Below are 16249 nucleotides of genomic sequence, written 5' to 3'. Positions count from 1 at the left end.
TACAGGTTAGAGTATGATTCCCCTGCCTAGGATGCTCGAGTACTTAAGATTCCTGACGGGACAGTTGCTTTGCTACCTTTAGATCCGCTTTGACTTTTAGTTTGGGTTGTTGATTTGTGCTTGATTTTCCTATAAAATGCAGGTTTTGCTCCAAACGTTTATTTTTACTTCACTCGCAACCTAGTGTTCACTCCTTCTTCTTAGTGTTGTTTGTCTCTTCCTCTCATTCGAAGGTAAGATAACGTTTTCCTTATGTGTTGTTATGGTAGGTCTAGGAGGCGTGCATGTGAACAATGCTCTTGAGTTTACCAGCGAAGAGTCTTTGTTGTCTCTGAAAGTGGAGATTTACAAACCCGTAGACCTCATCTACGCACTAAACTTCCTACCCATGTCCCATCACATGGTAATTTTGGGTCAGGGTTGAATTCTTCTGATGGTGAAGGCGATTTATTGGTGATTGACGCCGCCATCCGAGTTAATTATTTACATTGTGACGAATTCAACATAGGTCTCATTCTGTTAGAGATAAGGGTGCGAGAGACTGGTATCTTCATTCAGTCTCTCGAGAAAAATCCTTATCTTTGGTGTTATATTGCTTCTGATCAAACTAGTTTATTTTGTGATGCATACACAGAAATTACAAAACCTGAAAAGATTATGGTGGCGATATGTATGGGTGATTATTCTTAGGTGAACCTCGTGTATCTAGGGATGGTTTCCCCTTATTGTGAAGAAAAATTCTTTTTGACCTTGGTTAAATTTTTTATGAAGATAACCACATCAATAAAAAGAAAACAAAGCCTGAAGGCTAGCACAATCAAGCTCGAATGATCATAAGCTTTGAAAATTAAAGGAAAGAATCAAGATCGTTAAAGTATGCATTACAATTCATATTATATATCTTAAGGACTCTAGACAAATTGCATTTTTTATATTTAATGATCCATACATGTTTTGAAAGGATTTGGTAAGAAACTATATTGTTACAAAGTTGTTTTCACATTTTTAAACAACTATAACGAGTTACACAAAACTTATAATCGGTTACAAACGTGAATTTTTAACAACTATCTTTTGATCTTTAACAGCTATGTTTTATTTTTAACAACTACAGTTGTAACCGGTTACACAAAACCTGTAACCGATTACACAAAACCTGTAACCGGTTACAGGCATGAAAATTTTAAAAAACTTTTAACAGATACAGTTGTAACCGGTTACAGCATTATGGTAACCGGTTACCACTGAAGCAACATCTATTTTCATCAATATGTTTCATTCCTAAAGATTTCATTGCTTCATGGAGCCACTTGAAATATTTGTATTCATTCAAAGGGGTTCCTATTGATGTATATGAGGTGTATACATCAGTAAAACGAAAATCAACTTTTTCAAAATGTTATTTTCAAATCAATTCAAGCAAAGTTGTTAAGTGTTCATATATTTTAAAATGAAACTTTGTGCATGAACTTTCACATCGTTTAAAAAAGCTTCGTTCTTATCATTTTTTAGCACTGAAGTACATGTGTTTATATTGTGATCAAAGAGAAAGAGAAGAGCCAAAACTTTCATATATCTTGTAATGCAAGTAAGTCAAACAAGATACAAACTCAAGTGTTAAATTTGTATTATTGTGATCATCAAGTTGTTGGTGATTGTTGTAAAAAGGTTCTTTGAATTGGTTTAATTCAAAGTCCACCATATTGGTATTTGGAAATCGAGAAGGTGGTGTGCTTCTTTTTTATTGTTAGAAAATTGTAAGAGAAGTCTCGTTGGTAGGCTTGTACAAAGATATGACAATAGTATAATCTTTCACGGGGTGTGAGGGGACTAGAGTACTCTTGTTTAGAAAAAGGAACCAGGATATATTGTTCTGTCCTTTATTTTTTACACTTTAATTTTTTGTTTTTCATCATTCAAAATAGCCACTGCATCTTATTCTAAACTAGAAAATTAAAAAGAAAAGGAACTTGCTTAAATATCAAGAAAAATCTAGCAAGTTTAATTCATTCTTTCCCTAGATTGTGCACTATAAAACTTAGACTTATATTCGAGAAGTTGTTGTGAAAGAAACCACCTTTGAAGTAGGATCATCTTCATATTGGTCAATCTTCGCCATTCTTATCAATAAGAGGCTATGCAGCAAGTTCGACGAATGCTCCATTCCTTTTTATGAATGTATTTTTCAGAAGTTAGGTGTCCGATTTCCTTTTACTTCTTTTGAGAAGGATGTGTTGGACCACCTTTGCATTTCTCCCTCGCAACTTCATTTGGTTGTTTGGGTTTTTGTGAGGATGTTTCCCAACTGGTATGAATACTTTGGTACATGGGTTCAGCTTTGAAGAACCTCTTCTTTCAGTGAAGAGTATGACTTCGATCCAGTGACGAGTATGACTTTGGTCTAGTGATGAGTTGGATACTTCTGAAACATACCTTTGAATATCCTAAAGATTGGTATGCATGGGAGTAGAGGATATGCATATTCTATGCTTAATTACATATGTTAATTGATTGTTTGATGTTGTTTAGTTTCATGATTGTGGTTAATTAATTACGATGATTATAATATCCTTGTTATTTTATGCACCATTTATATATGGAATGTATTCTCGCCTCCTTTTGTTTCCATGTTGTCATATATGTATGTTATACAGATTCTCAGGTTGGGACTGATGAGCATTGGTTGTTACTTATTTTGAAGGATGGCATAGTTGGCTTACTCGCTGCTTTATTTTCTATTTTGTTCACCATAGCTTATCGGTTGTTTAGTTGTTCGTTGGATCGCTCTGATAGTGTAACATTGGGTTAGGAATATCTTATTTTGTTTTTTTCTGTGTTGTTTCATTGAATACTTTATATCATGAATGAGTTTGTTTTCTGAGTTGCTTACTTGAATAATGATGGTATGTTGTTTCGAATTTAATTATGCATTTTGAATTAAAGATTGAATGCTGAGAGATATGTGTGACACCCTATTTTTGTTTTATCATTATATTTTCCGCATGCCTTTCTATAAAATATATGTTGGGGTTTAGAGTGTTACATTATGCCGTAGGCGCAAATCTTGGTCAACGGCACGAGTAATTTGTCCACATGATTTACTATGCTAGTAGAGTTTTGAACGAAAATCAGGTGAATTATGCCACCACAGGAAAATAATTACTAGCCGTAGTATTTTCCTTGGAAAACTTTTGGGCGTATATAATTGGTTCGATAGTCGTTTTTTTTATAGATTATGTAGTGTTGAAATACCTTTTCAACAAAGGAGATTCTAAGTTGAGGCTACTTCGATGGATATTGTTTCTATAGTAGTTCAACTTAAAAATAAAAGATAAAAAGGGTGTGTCGCTATGCGAAAAATACAGAGTCTCCATCGAACTTTATTTATTCCTGAAGGAAAGAGAAAAAATCGATAAAATCCGGGGGAAAGAGAAAAGGGTAAGGAAGTCGGTTATGCAAGGGGAAGGTATTAGCACCCCTAACATCCGTGGTACTCCATGGAACCCGTTTTGAATGTTCTTTTCAAAAATATGTGTTATTCTATGAAGTTTACTCGCGAAAGAGAATGGGGGTTAATAGATAAGTGTGAAAAAGGTGAGGAATAGATAATTGTGCTCGCCAAGGATTTTGGCTCTCGTGCTTGCGTATCCTCATTCATGCAATGAGGAAATCAGAGTTTTGTAGTTCGTGGAACAAGGACAGATACGTTAGTTATTTTTAGTGGACAACATTAACGTTCAGGTTCTATTGTTGTCAGGATTATATGCTCGAGCATGAGAGCTTTAAGCGTTTGTGTGTTTGCACTAGAATGGATGAACTCGGATCGCATTCTAGCAGTTAAACATTGTTTGCTCGCACATGGAGGCTTAATCATCGTTCACGGTATAATGGAAGTAACATGTCATATTTGAAAAGGTTTTAAACTAAAAATGAAGCCCAAAGGCAAAACTAAGTTTGATGAGGTGAGTTTGCTTTTATTCTGAAATGAGAGTCACGATTGGAATCATACTAAAGTCTATGAATGGAGATGAAAACAGTGAGAAAATGGGTCATTCGACTCGTACCCAAAGGTATCCAAAATAAGGGTAGGAATTCTCCAGTCTCATTCTAACTCCATTACTTAAGACTCGTGTCGTATAATCCTAATCATAGGGTTAATTGTTTTTGAGTTTATTCACAAATTGGTTTTAGTTTTACTATGAGAACAAAAGGATAGAAAGAAACCCTGAAATGTTGAAGTCTGGTCTTCAGTTTGATCTTCACGTATGTGTAGAAAGACTTATCAATTATTCGATTTAAATTGCACTAAAGTCTATGAATAGAGGTGAATACAATGAACAATTGGGTTATTTGTCCCATACCCAAAGATATTCAGAATGAGGGTAGGAATTCTCCAGTCTCATTCCTTCTCTACTACTTAAGGCTCATGACGTGCAATTTGCATCATAATCGATCAGTGTTGAAGTTGAATTTCCTTGCAGCTTCCCATGATGAAGGGTTATCTTTGAATGATGAAGAGGCTTGTTAATCAATCTGAATCAAATTGTGCTAAAGCCTATGAATAAAGGTGAATACAGTGAGCAACTGGGTCATTCGTCCCATACCCAAAGATATTCAGAATGTGAGTAGGAATTCTTCAGTCCTATTCCTTCTCTATTACTTAAGACTCATGGCGCACAACTTTTCGCATGATCGACAAGTGTTGAATTTGACCTTTGTAGTGCCTGAGTAGTAGTCATGTCTTGTACTGATTTGAATTGATTGAACTCTTGATCTTTGTCTTTGAATCTTGATTGAAGTTGGAGATCCAGTATCCAGCACATCTTGAGCACAAGGACTTGCTTTTTCAAGTGATCAAGGGTCTTATGATCACTTGACTAAGCTTGAGAAATTAGGCACAATCAAAGGATTTAGTTGATCAAAGCGTACTTTGATCAACTTGATCAATTGGGAAAAAGTTAGTTGAAAATGAATATACGATAACCTAAAGGGTTAATTGATCAATTAGAATATTTCTAAGTTCTAAAGTTAGAGGATCATGCAATTGTTAATCCAAACTTGATTTAAAACTAATTAAAATCCCAAGTCAAAATTAATCCTAAGGTAACATGCATTTACATGGCTAAAAATGGTAAAATAAACCTCCAAAGGGTAAACTGATCATTTTACAAAATCATTAATATTGAATTAAATCCTAATCATAAAAATCAATTAAATCTAATTAGTTCTAATTTCCTAAAAATCTAATTAAAACTAATTATCAATATTTCTGAAAATTATATTACTAATCCAAGCTCAAAATCTCTAAAAATTCTAATCTAATAATCCTAAGATCATAAACAAGCATAAGGAGAGAGGTGTAGAACCTGAACATGGAGTGCAGAATTCCAAAATAGAGGCTTTGGACCCAACAGAATAAGCCCAAATACAAGGAAATGTAGTTAGGTTCAGCAAGTATGTTGCTAAGTAAAACAGGGGTGGAAAAAAGGAAAATATTGGGCTTAATGGCTAAGCCCAACAAAATTTGCAAAGGAAATGGGGGGAAAATCCAGCAACCATAATTCATCATCTCTACACACCAAATTTGATTCTCATGTAAAAACAGAACCACCACCGGAGCTCCGGCACCACCGCGCCAGAGGCGGCGGAGTTGGCCGGAGTCAAGAAAAAACACTATCTTCCTACTCCTCTCAACCTCTTCTATCCTAATCTATCATTTATTCTAACCACAAGTTAATCCATTCTGGAAATTAAGTCATTAAAGTCAAGAACCCTAAGCACAAAATCTGAAATTAAATGGAGATTGAGGAGAATCAAACCACAAAATATTGGGGTTTTGATCCTCCACTACACAAGCTACATCGTGGTATCAAAAATTCAACAAATAAGCAAGGATGAAAATTCACCGACCTGTAAGATGGAGGATTGTCTTGGAACTTGCTGAAATTTGAAGGTGATGAAGATAAAGAAGATGATGTGAAAACCATAGGTATGCTACTTTAAACCTTCAATCTTCTACTTCTATTATGAACTTCTCCTCTTCAAGAACCAATTATGAAAAATTATGAATTGAATTGTTGTTGTTGTTGTTGACTACATGAATGTAGGGATGATTATTGAGTGTAAGAGGTTTAGCTCAACTAATAACAAACTTCAATGTGAAGCTTGCTCCAATGGTGATTTGAGCTTTGGTGTAGGGATATGATTTGTAGAAGATGAAGTGAGAGAAGAAAAGTTGAATTTATAATGAGTAACTTGAAAGTGATTCTGATTTTTGGTTCTCCTTTGATTTGATGAGAGTGATAAGTTTATATAATTATAGGTTTGTACCAAATAGAGGTTTGTAGTTAGTTTTTATGTGGTTGGAGTTTGTTAAAATGGTTTGGAATTAGTTTGAAGAGGTTTGGAATTAGTTTGAAAAAGTTTGGAATTTGGTTTGGGACTGTTATGAGTAACTCACAAATGTTGAGAAATTTGGTGAACTGAAGTATTAAGAGCTTGGCTCAATGCATGGATGATATGGTTGATTACTGCATAATTATGTGGAGATTTCAATGTATATTGATGCAAGCATTGGAGTTGTTTTGGAGTGTAAAGGGTGTTGCAGTACTGTTGAAAATGCTATTTTTTGGCTATTGTCCCAGGGGAGATCGATTTCCCAAAACATGGAAATCGATTTCCATCATAAAAAAATGTATTTTTTAGCTACTAGAAGTAGGGAAATTGATTTCCCCATATATGGGAATCAATTTCCGTCACGAAAAATGGTTTTTTTGGCTCCAAATCACCCAGAAATGCATTTTGGCCACTAGAAGCAGGGAAATCGATTGCCCATGATATGGAAATCGATTTCCATCACAAAAAATGTATTTTTTCCTTTGTTTTGATGCACATGCTCATGTGTGAGACATAATGTTTTGGATTTCTTGTTCAATATGAAATTAACTTGAAGCAAAATTTCACTACACTTTTGAACATGTTTGAATGAATGAAATGGAATTAATGGGTCATGGAATGACTTGATCAAATGGACAATGAATTTGTATCAATGGGACTATAAATCAAAGCATGAATGAAACTTGACATTTTAATAAAACCATGAGAATAATGGATGAAGTGGGAATGAAATAAGAGTCAGATCAAACGGGTCATGAGACCATGAGGTCAATGAAACATGACTGCAAACCCGCCTTGAATCAATCATACAACACCATGAATTAGGATTTAGATAAGTCAAAATTACAAAGACAAACTATAAACAAGAACCTCAAGCCAAGTGGGAAGTCAACTCAAGTAGTGCAATAATTCCATGAATCCCAACTAGGGTTTCCAACGCCTCAATACAAGTCACATGATTTACAAACCTCCTAGATCAAAAGCTAGGGTTTTGATGAACCTTATATCAGAAATTCAATCCAGTAAAGCACCTGAATACGACTTATCCCTAATTAGGGTTTCAAACACGGCACAAAGCTCCCCAAGCAACATATCAAACCGAGGACCCACTATTTGGGTTTAGAAGTCAAGTTAATGCACAGAAAGTCAAGCAACAAGATCCCAAAGGAGCATAGTCAAGAATTAGGGTTAGGATGCCCATATGAATGTTATGATGTAGACCGCAGAAGTTAAGGTTCCCAAGAATCAAGCCGTTAGGGTTTCAACCCATATGATGAGGAAAACCACAATCCTCAAGCAAAGCCCTTGTTTTCATTAGGCATAAGCATTGAACCTATGATTCTTGTTAGCAAATGTTGATCATGAATGAATGATGCACATGAATGAGTTTATATGGATCTCTAGATATAGGTTAGCTGAAAAGCAAAAAGGAAGGGAAAATTTTGGGGTATGAAAGTTGCCCCTATTTAATCTTCTCAGACCTGAAGGTATGAATAGCAATGGCTTTCAAACATTCGCGGTAAGAGGGGATTAAATACTAAAATAACAAAGAAATTTATCCGCAGGGAATGAATGAAATGAATGAGATTTAAGGTAAGGGTATTGATGGAAAGTTGTTCAATGAATGGCATGCAGGCTCTTGTATATGCTTATTTGTTAGGGACTAACTGAAATATCTATGGGGAAATGGGTCAGCTGTGCAAAGGAATGTTTTGTAAGGACATGCATGAAGTATGCAGTATGCTATGTATGTAGTGTATGCTTGATCTCCTCTTTTGTATTTATCTTTTTTTATTTATTTTTCATTCTTTCTTTTTCATTCTTTCTTTATTTTTCATTCTTTCTTTACTTTTCTCGCCTCCACCATCAAGTTTTGGCATGTGACAGGTGGTCGAGGTATTCCCGCAGGATTTCGTGAAGGTAAAAGGGATGAGTGTTTGCAAAAGGCAAGTACCCGTGGATAAGAAGTATTGAAATGGGACCTTCTGCAAAAGGCAGAGAGGCGTCTTGCTTAAGGCAAACAGCTCAACTAAGAAGCGACCTTCTCTTGCAATAAACAGCAAGGGCTCCTTAGCAAGAGAAATGGAATCTTCAAATTCAGTTAAAAATATAGGAAGATTTCTCATACAAAAGGTGATGAGAACTTCTTGGCAAAAGGTCATGAAGAATATGGGAATGAGTGACAACTTTACTGGGGATATACAACTTTCTCGCACAACAGGTAGCAACGGCTCCTCTGTACTGGAAAAAGGCTTTCCCAACAAAAGGTTGAGAAGAAAGATGGGGATGAGATTCTCGTACACAAGGTAACGGGAACTCCTAGACACAAAGTCTGCTGGGGATTCTCACACGAAAGGTAGTGAGAAAGATTCTTAGCGAAAATTTAAGAAAAAAGAACTTCCCATACCGAAAGTAGCAACAACTCCTTATCACGGGAAAATCTCCAATGCAAAAGGCAAATGATACTTACAAAAGGTAAGCAGGCTTAGGGATAAAAATCCTCGAGCAAAAGGCTAAGGAGGAGGTGAGGTTCACACAGACGAGTGGCAGATACCAATACAAACGAGTATCAAAAGGGGCTTAATAACACGGACGGGCATCAAGATCAATACAAACGAGTATGAAAAAAGGATCAACACGGACGAGTGTTGAAGATTAATAGGGAAAAGTATTGAAAAAAGTTAACATGAACGAGTGTCGGAGGTTAATACACACGAGTATCAGGAAAGAGGACCAACACAGATGAGTGTTGAAGCTTAATACAGATGAGTATTGAAAAAATTTAACACAGACGAGTGTTGGAGGTCAATATAGACGAGTATCGGGAAAGAGGACCAACACAGACGAGTGTTGAAGCTCAATACGAACGAGTATTGAAAAAGAAGGATCAATACGGACGAGTGTTTAAAATCAATACAGACGAGTATTTAAGAAGGATCAACACGGATGGGTGTTGAAGATCAATACGGACGAGTATTGAAAAAAGTTAACACGGACGAGTGTCGGAGGTCAATACAGACGAGTATTGGAAAAAGAAGGTATCAACACAGACGAGTGTTGGCGATCAGTACAGACGAGTATTAGGAGAAGAAGATATCAACGCGGACGAGTGTTGAAGATCAATACGGACGAGTATTAAAGAAAAAGGGATAACACAGACGAGTGTTAAAGATCAATACGAACGAGTATTTAGAAAGAGGGCCAACACGGATGAGTGTTGAAAATGGAGACTTAACTAAGGGTCAATACGAACGAGTTATTGAAAGAAGGAAGAGGGACCTCCCATGCAAACGGAAGGGGACCACTTACGAAAGGTAAGTGACTGGTTGAAGATTCCAAAGGTATTTGCAAAAGGCAACACATAGGAGATATTTCGGGAAAATCTGTGGGGAATACCATTCCAAGGTTTCATGATGATGTTCTTAACTAGGAAGGAAGAATGTCTCAACAGAGGATTCTTTTATGCTTTCGAGAAAGACTTCTATGCATTTATGCATGTATATTTTGCGTAATGCTCCATCTTGATGGAATATGCTATGCGCTTCATGATGCAATGATATGTAATGCAAGATTATTTATGCAAAAATTCAATAGTCTGAATATGTCTGGGTACACCAAGTGTGGTTGGGCTTTTGGTAAAGCCTTTGGGGTATCTGACTTCAAAGGTTTATGAAACAACAATTGTCCTCGTCAAAGGATTGATGGAAAAGGAATGTCGTCATCAAAGGGTTGATGGGACAACAATTGACATCGTCAAAGGGTTGACGCAAAAGGATTATCGTTATCAAAGGGTTGATGGAAGAGAACTTGGCGTCGTCAAAGGGTTGACTGAACAAAAATATTATCATCAAAGGGTTGATGGAAATCATCTTAGGCAATATCGTCATCAAAAGGTTGATGACTTTATCAAAGGGTTGATGAAAAAGTAAATGTCATCGTCAAAGGGTTGACGGAACAAGAATATCATCATCAAAGGGTTGATGGAAAACAACTTGTCATCGTCAAAGGGTTGACAGAAAGGGGATATCTTCATCAAAGGTTTGACGGAAAAAGAACTTGCCATCGTCAAAGGGTTGACAGAAAAACTACTTTTGATGAAAAAGTAAATGTCATCGTCAAAGGGTTGACGGGACAAGAATATCGTCATCAAAGGGTTGACGGAAAACAACTTGTCATCGTCAAAGGGTTGACAGAAAGGGGATATCTTCATCAAAGGGTTGACAAAAAAATAACTTGTCATTATCAAAGGGTTGACAGAAAAACTACTTAGGTAATATCTTCATCAAAGGGTTGATGGAAAAATAGTGAATATCATCGTCAAAGGGTTGGCGGAAAAACCATTATCATTGTCAAAGGATTAACGGAAAAGGATCGTCGTCATCAAAGGGTTGATAGAAAGGATAGTCATCATGAAAAGGTTGATGGAAAATGTTAGGTTCTGTATGCATATGATGCATGTTAAGTTGATGCAATCTTTTCGTCTCGGTGAGAGAATTTTTTTTGTGATACGGAACTTCTTGCCTCGGCATAAAAGTTATGCATGTATGTCGTATGCAGTGCACTTGGAAATGCGAACGGGTTATTAGTTTTGGATTTGTCTCCCTTTTTTGAAGGTGAGATCTTTTGGGTACCAATATCGATTGGATTTGAATTTATGATGATGTCAGCCAAATGGACTTTGGTTTTTTGGTAGTTGCCAATATGGATTGGACTTCTGGTTTGTGAAAGGATTTGACTTTCCAACACTCGATATTTAATGATGCTATGACCAGAGATAGATACAGATGCTCTTGGTGTCTGAGCCCAGGTTTGATCCTCCGTTGAAGTTGTGCCTTTGTTCCCAAGATAATTTCCACTCCTTTGCCTGATATGCCAAGACAGTTTGCAAATGATTGCATGAGCGGAGCGGCGTAATCAATGCACAATGATCATGATTTTGCTCTGCCCTAAGGCGAAGTTGTGTCTTTGTTCCCAAGGTAATTTCCACTCCTTTGCCTGATATGCCAAGACAGTTTGCAAATGATTGCATGAGCGCAACGGCGTAATCAATGCATAATAATCATGATTTTGCTCTTCCCTAAGGCCTCTTGTCAAGATATGATGTTGTACTAGCGTAATCTTTAGACACTTGTTATGAACTCAATTGTTACCAGCATCTGGCATAGTCTGCTTGACTAACTTGAAAGCGTGGAGAGAATCCTCCCATCTACAACTTGTCTTCCCCTGTTTGTAGGGTATTCAAAGGAATCATGGGGAGGGATTATACCATGCCATGGTCTAAGATGATTTTGCCCAGTGTCTGAATCTGGAGTGTTCTTCCGTTGCTTGAGCCTTTGAGGGGATTGCCTCTGATTAACTGGGTATTGATGACTTATCTCCCTGGTCAACTTGATGCTTAGATATTTGCTTCGAACTACCCAAATCTTAGGTCAACATAGTCACTGGATGCCATGCCCCTGGTCCATAGGGTTATGAGGCGGTCTTGATTCGAGTTAGCCTCAGTGAATGTCCAGGCTTCTCTCTGACTGATCTTTGAAATTTCCTTGACATCAAGTACTGACTTGAAGTTAAAATTGCTCATTTAATAATGCTAATTTTAATGTAACATTCATGCAAGATTTGAAAAAGAATTAGTTATTTGAGATGATTGATTGACATGTGACGAGTGAACCATTGCCCAAACGTAGTGTTGATTTGGCTGACGTGCAAGATACACTGAAAATATGATATCAACATAAAAGATTAGCAAATATCTAGGAGTCAGTTTACGCAACCTTGTTGTAGTATACTTTTCAGAATAAACCCTGCTTCAATTAGGCATTTTGAGGGTTGTAATGTGATATGGTTCACGGTTATCGATACAAAGGATATAAAGCTCAAATTTTAATTTTAACTCACCCCTTATTCGTGATGTCCTCCAGTCCAACGCTTAGCTAATTTAACATACGCATCTGTCTTCCAAGAGAGTTTGACGATGTAAGAATGAAGATGATGTTCCAAGGTTCGCTTACAATGGCAGTCACCTCAATTTTTCAGGGATGTCAGTGACCTTTGGATTCCTGATATGGTGGTCACCGAATCTTGCTTTTCCTTTATTGAGGTTTTAACGACCTCTTTTCGTTTCTTTGTTTTTGTTTTTCCCTAATTTTTTCCAGGACCATTTTTTCGAAGTCTTTGGTCCACTGGGATTACCCTAGTTTTTGCCTAAGTCACCCTTTAGGGGTCCAACTTAGCGGGTTTTTGCTTTTCCCTTCTTCGATTTTTGTTAAAGGGTTATGACTGCTAAGTCATTGGTCATTGAAGAACCACTATCATAGATTTTGGGTTTCTCATGATTCTTTCGACACTTTAGGATGTGTACGAAGAACATCATGTGGTTGATCCCTATACGGGATATCTCATCTTGTAATCTGAATGCATAGTCGAATTAACTGAACACTACTCTGCCCCAGGTTAAGCGTAAGGGTTTTTAGATCCGAAAGAAACACACGCTTCTAGGCTCAAAGTGGTTAACTAGGGATTATCTTCCTTATCTCTCCAGTGTTTGGGGATTTGAATCAATGTATGTACATCCTCAACAAGGTTTTATCCAAAAGCATATTATCAACAATTATGGGTATCTTGTTTTCACCATCCTCCCTCCAATCTTTGCTAAAATAATAGTTTGATAAAATAAATGGAGAGTTATTTTTATGATTTTTTCAAATAAAAATGAGAAAATATGAGTGAATATGAATGGATTCGTTCAAAACATGCATGTTAATTTAATAACACTACCATTTGTAAACAACAATGTTTAAAAGCAAGTAGCACTTAACAACAAAGAAACTACAAATGCAAAGTAATGAAGTGATCTAAGGATTGCCAGTGTTGGGGAACTGAGTTTTCCTCTTTCGTTTTGTTGTCGGGCTAGCCTTCTTCATAGTTGCTCATCGAGACCAATATGAGGAATAACATGCACTGATGGACCCTCATGACCAGGTGATGGATTATTATTGGTTCGAAGACCTTTGGGCGCAAATGAGAACATCTTGGAGTCAAGCAACTTTTGTACCTGGCTTTTCAACACTTTACAATCTTTAGTTGAATGCCCATGTACCCCAACATGGAAGTCACATCAGGCGTTGACGTCAAAACCTAGTGGGTATGGAGGAATCACTAGATATAGTTCCTTTGGCACTATCAATCAACCTTTGATCAAATACAGTAGTACTTGGGTGTACGGCATTGGAAGAAGATCAAGATGCCTCACTTGCTTTCTTGGTCTTTGTCGAGTGTGTTGACGCTGCTGATGCGGAGTTTGTCATTGATATCGAGGAGATCTTCAGTTATCAGGAGGGTATTAGCCTTGTGAAAGGAGTGACGTTTGATATGGAGCTTGTTGAGCTTCCCATATTGCATTAATTTCTATCTCTTTTTTCTCTTGGGAAATAACAAGAGATTCACTCTCACTAGCCTGGATGTTCGAGACGTCTTGGACCTTTCCACTTTTGAGCATGCTCTCGATGCGTATTCCAACAGACACCAGGTGAGAAAAATCAGACAAAGTGCTGCCTATCATCCTTTCGAAGTACGGACCTTGCAAGGTATCCATGAATAAGTCAACCAATTCCTTCTCTATAAGTGGTGGTTGAACGCGGGTAGTTAACTCTCTCAATCTTTGGGCATACTCTCTAAAGGATTCGTTGCTCTCTTGAGATAAACCATGCAACTATAAGTTAGAAATGAGCCTAAGATGGGGGGGGGGGGGGGGGGTGAATTAAGACTTTAGAAAATTTATTATGATTTGGTGGATAAAGTTTCTTTTCTTTTCTGGATTGATAAGATAATGAAAGCGGTAAAGAGCGGAAAGTAAAGAACACCAGGAATTATATTGGTTCCCCTCACAACTTGAGAGTACTCCAGTCCCCTTGTAATGTGTAAGAGATTTTATTATTGTTAGATCTCCTAAAGCAGGCCTTTAACTAAGTGATCAAGAATAATCCTCTTGAAGACTTAACTCACAAGAAAAGAAAACAATCCTTCCTTTTCTTGACACTTATATCCAACAATCCTGGATAATAAGCAACACACCTAAAACCAAATAATCCTTGGTACTTGGGATTTTACAAAGTAATTTTGAATGAATATGAATATTTGTATTGGACAAGACTTTAATCAATCGGTTAGAATCTTCTTCTCTTTCAATATGAAGGTTTAAGACAAAATAATCTCTAAGTGCTCAAGAGTACTTTTGAAGAAAATGATATGAAAATTCTATTTCAAAAGTATCTGAATATGAAAATATAGATGAAAATGAATGTATAGAGATTTTGTAAATTGATTTGAAAGATGTGAATTTGAAATGAAAATATAAAGAGTATTTATAGTATGTATGCATCCCTTCAATCATAACATGGCAATGGTTAGAAGAGCAATCTGAGAATTCTTGATGAAAAGATGTAAGGTTTTGCCCTGAAGAGTTATGATGAATTGGTGCAAAGAGTGGTGAAACAAAATTCAGATTTTTCAAAAATTTCCCAGCATCAATCGATTGAATCTCATGACCAATCGATTGACATCAACAAAAAAACTGAAAAATACACTAAGATCGATCGATTGACATACAACACTAATCGATTGGTCCAACTTTGAAAACGAAAAATGCTAAAACAAAAAGTTTGATCAATCAATTGCAATATAGGATCAACCGATTGACACAGGCAAAACTTTGAAAATTTTCTAAGTTAAAAAACCTTTTGAATATGCAATGTTGTAAACATCATTTTAAAACAAGAAATCATGATAGAAAAAGTTTTATAATGATCATATAATGTATGATAAAACTTTTTGAGCATTAGGAGTATATTGTCAAGAATTCCATATACCTTTACTAGATCCATGAAAAAAACTTGAGCAAAGTTGATATGATCTTCTTTTTCCATTATTTTGATATGGAGGGCTTGGTATGTTGTCTTCATCAAAATCTTGTAGGAAGCTTGTCTTCACATTCTCCCCCTTTTTGATGATGACAACCAATCTTGAAGCTTTAACTCATACACCCCTTATCTCTTGAAAGTAATCAAATGAAAAACTCCCCCTGCATAAAACAACACAAGCAAAACACACATGCATACATATTCTCCCCATTTGTCATGATCAAAAAGAAGGGAAAAGAAAACAAGAAAATCTAAGAGAAAAATAAACATTCAACCACACAAAGATGTCCAAATATTACAACATAGAGAACCAAATAAGTTATGTAGAACATAAAACAAGTATGACAAAAGACAGAATTGAAGAAGAACAAGTCATAAAAACACCACAAGAGATCCAATCACTGATTATTGTTCCTGTTATTTGACCCACTACCTTTATAACCGCCTTGTGAAAACTCCCAACGATCCATCCTAGAAGATAAATGACCAATCTCAGTCATAACATCCGTTTGGAACCCTTGGAGATATTCCATAATAATTTGGTTGGAGGGTTGATCTGGTTGAGCTTCCGAAGGAGGGTTAAAGTCTTCATCACTATGAACTTCAGGTTGAGGTTCTTCATCATCATTGTCTAGGTATTTTACCTCATGGGTTCGTTGATTTTATATAACTCCCATCTTCCTATTGACCTTCTTGATACTAATCATGAATGAAGGCTTTTCCATTGAGAAGCAAAGTTCATTCTCCATGTTGATGTTGAAATGACGGAAAATCTTTGTCAAGAAATATGCATATGGTAAACCCTTAGCATATTCATCATGGGACATCATATGAGAAAGAATTGTATGCCCCCAATCAACACGAAAATTATTTTTAATGGTATAGAGGAGCATCATTTTCGGATCTGTTATAGTGCAATGATTTGAGAATCTAGG

This window comes from Lathyrus oleraceus, chromosome 3 (assembly GCF_024323335.1).
Source record: "Lathyrus oleraceus cultivar Zhongwan6 chromosome 3, CAAS_Psat_ZW6_1.0, whole genome shotgun sequence".
NCBI lineage: Eukaryota > Viridiplantae > Streptophyta > Magnoliopsida > Fabales > Fabaceae > Lathyrus > Lathyrus oleraceus.
The sequence above is the reverse complement of the archived record's forward strand: the minus strand, read 5'-3'. Positions refer to the sequence as shown.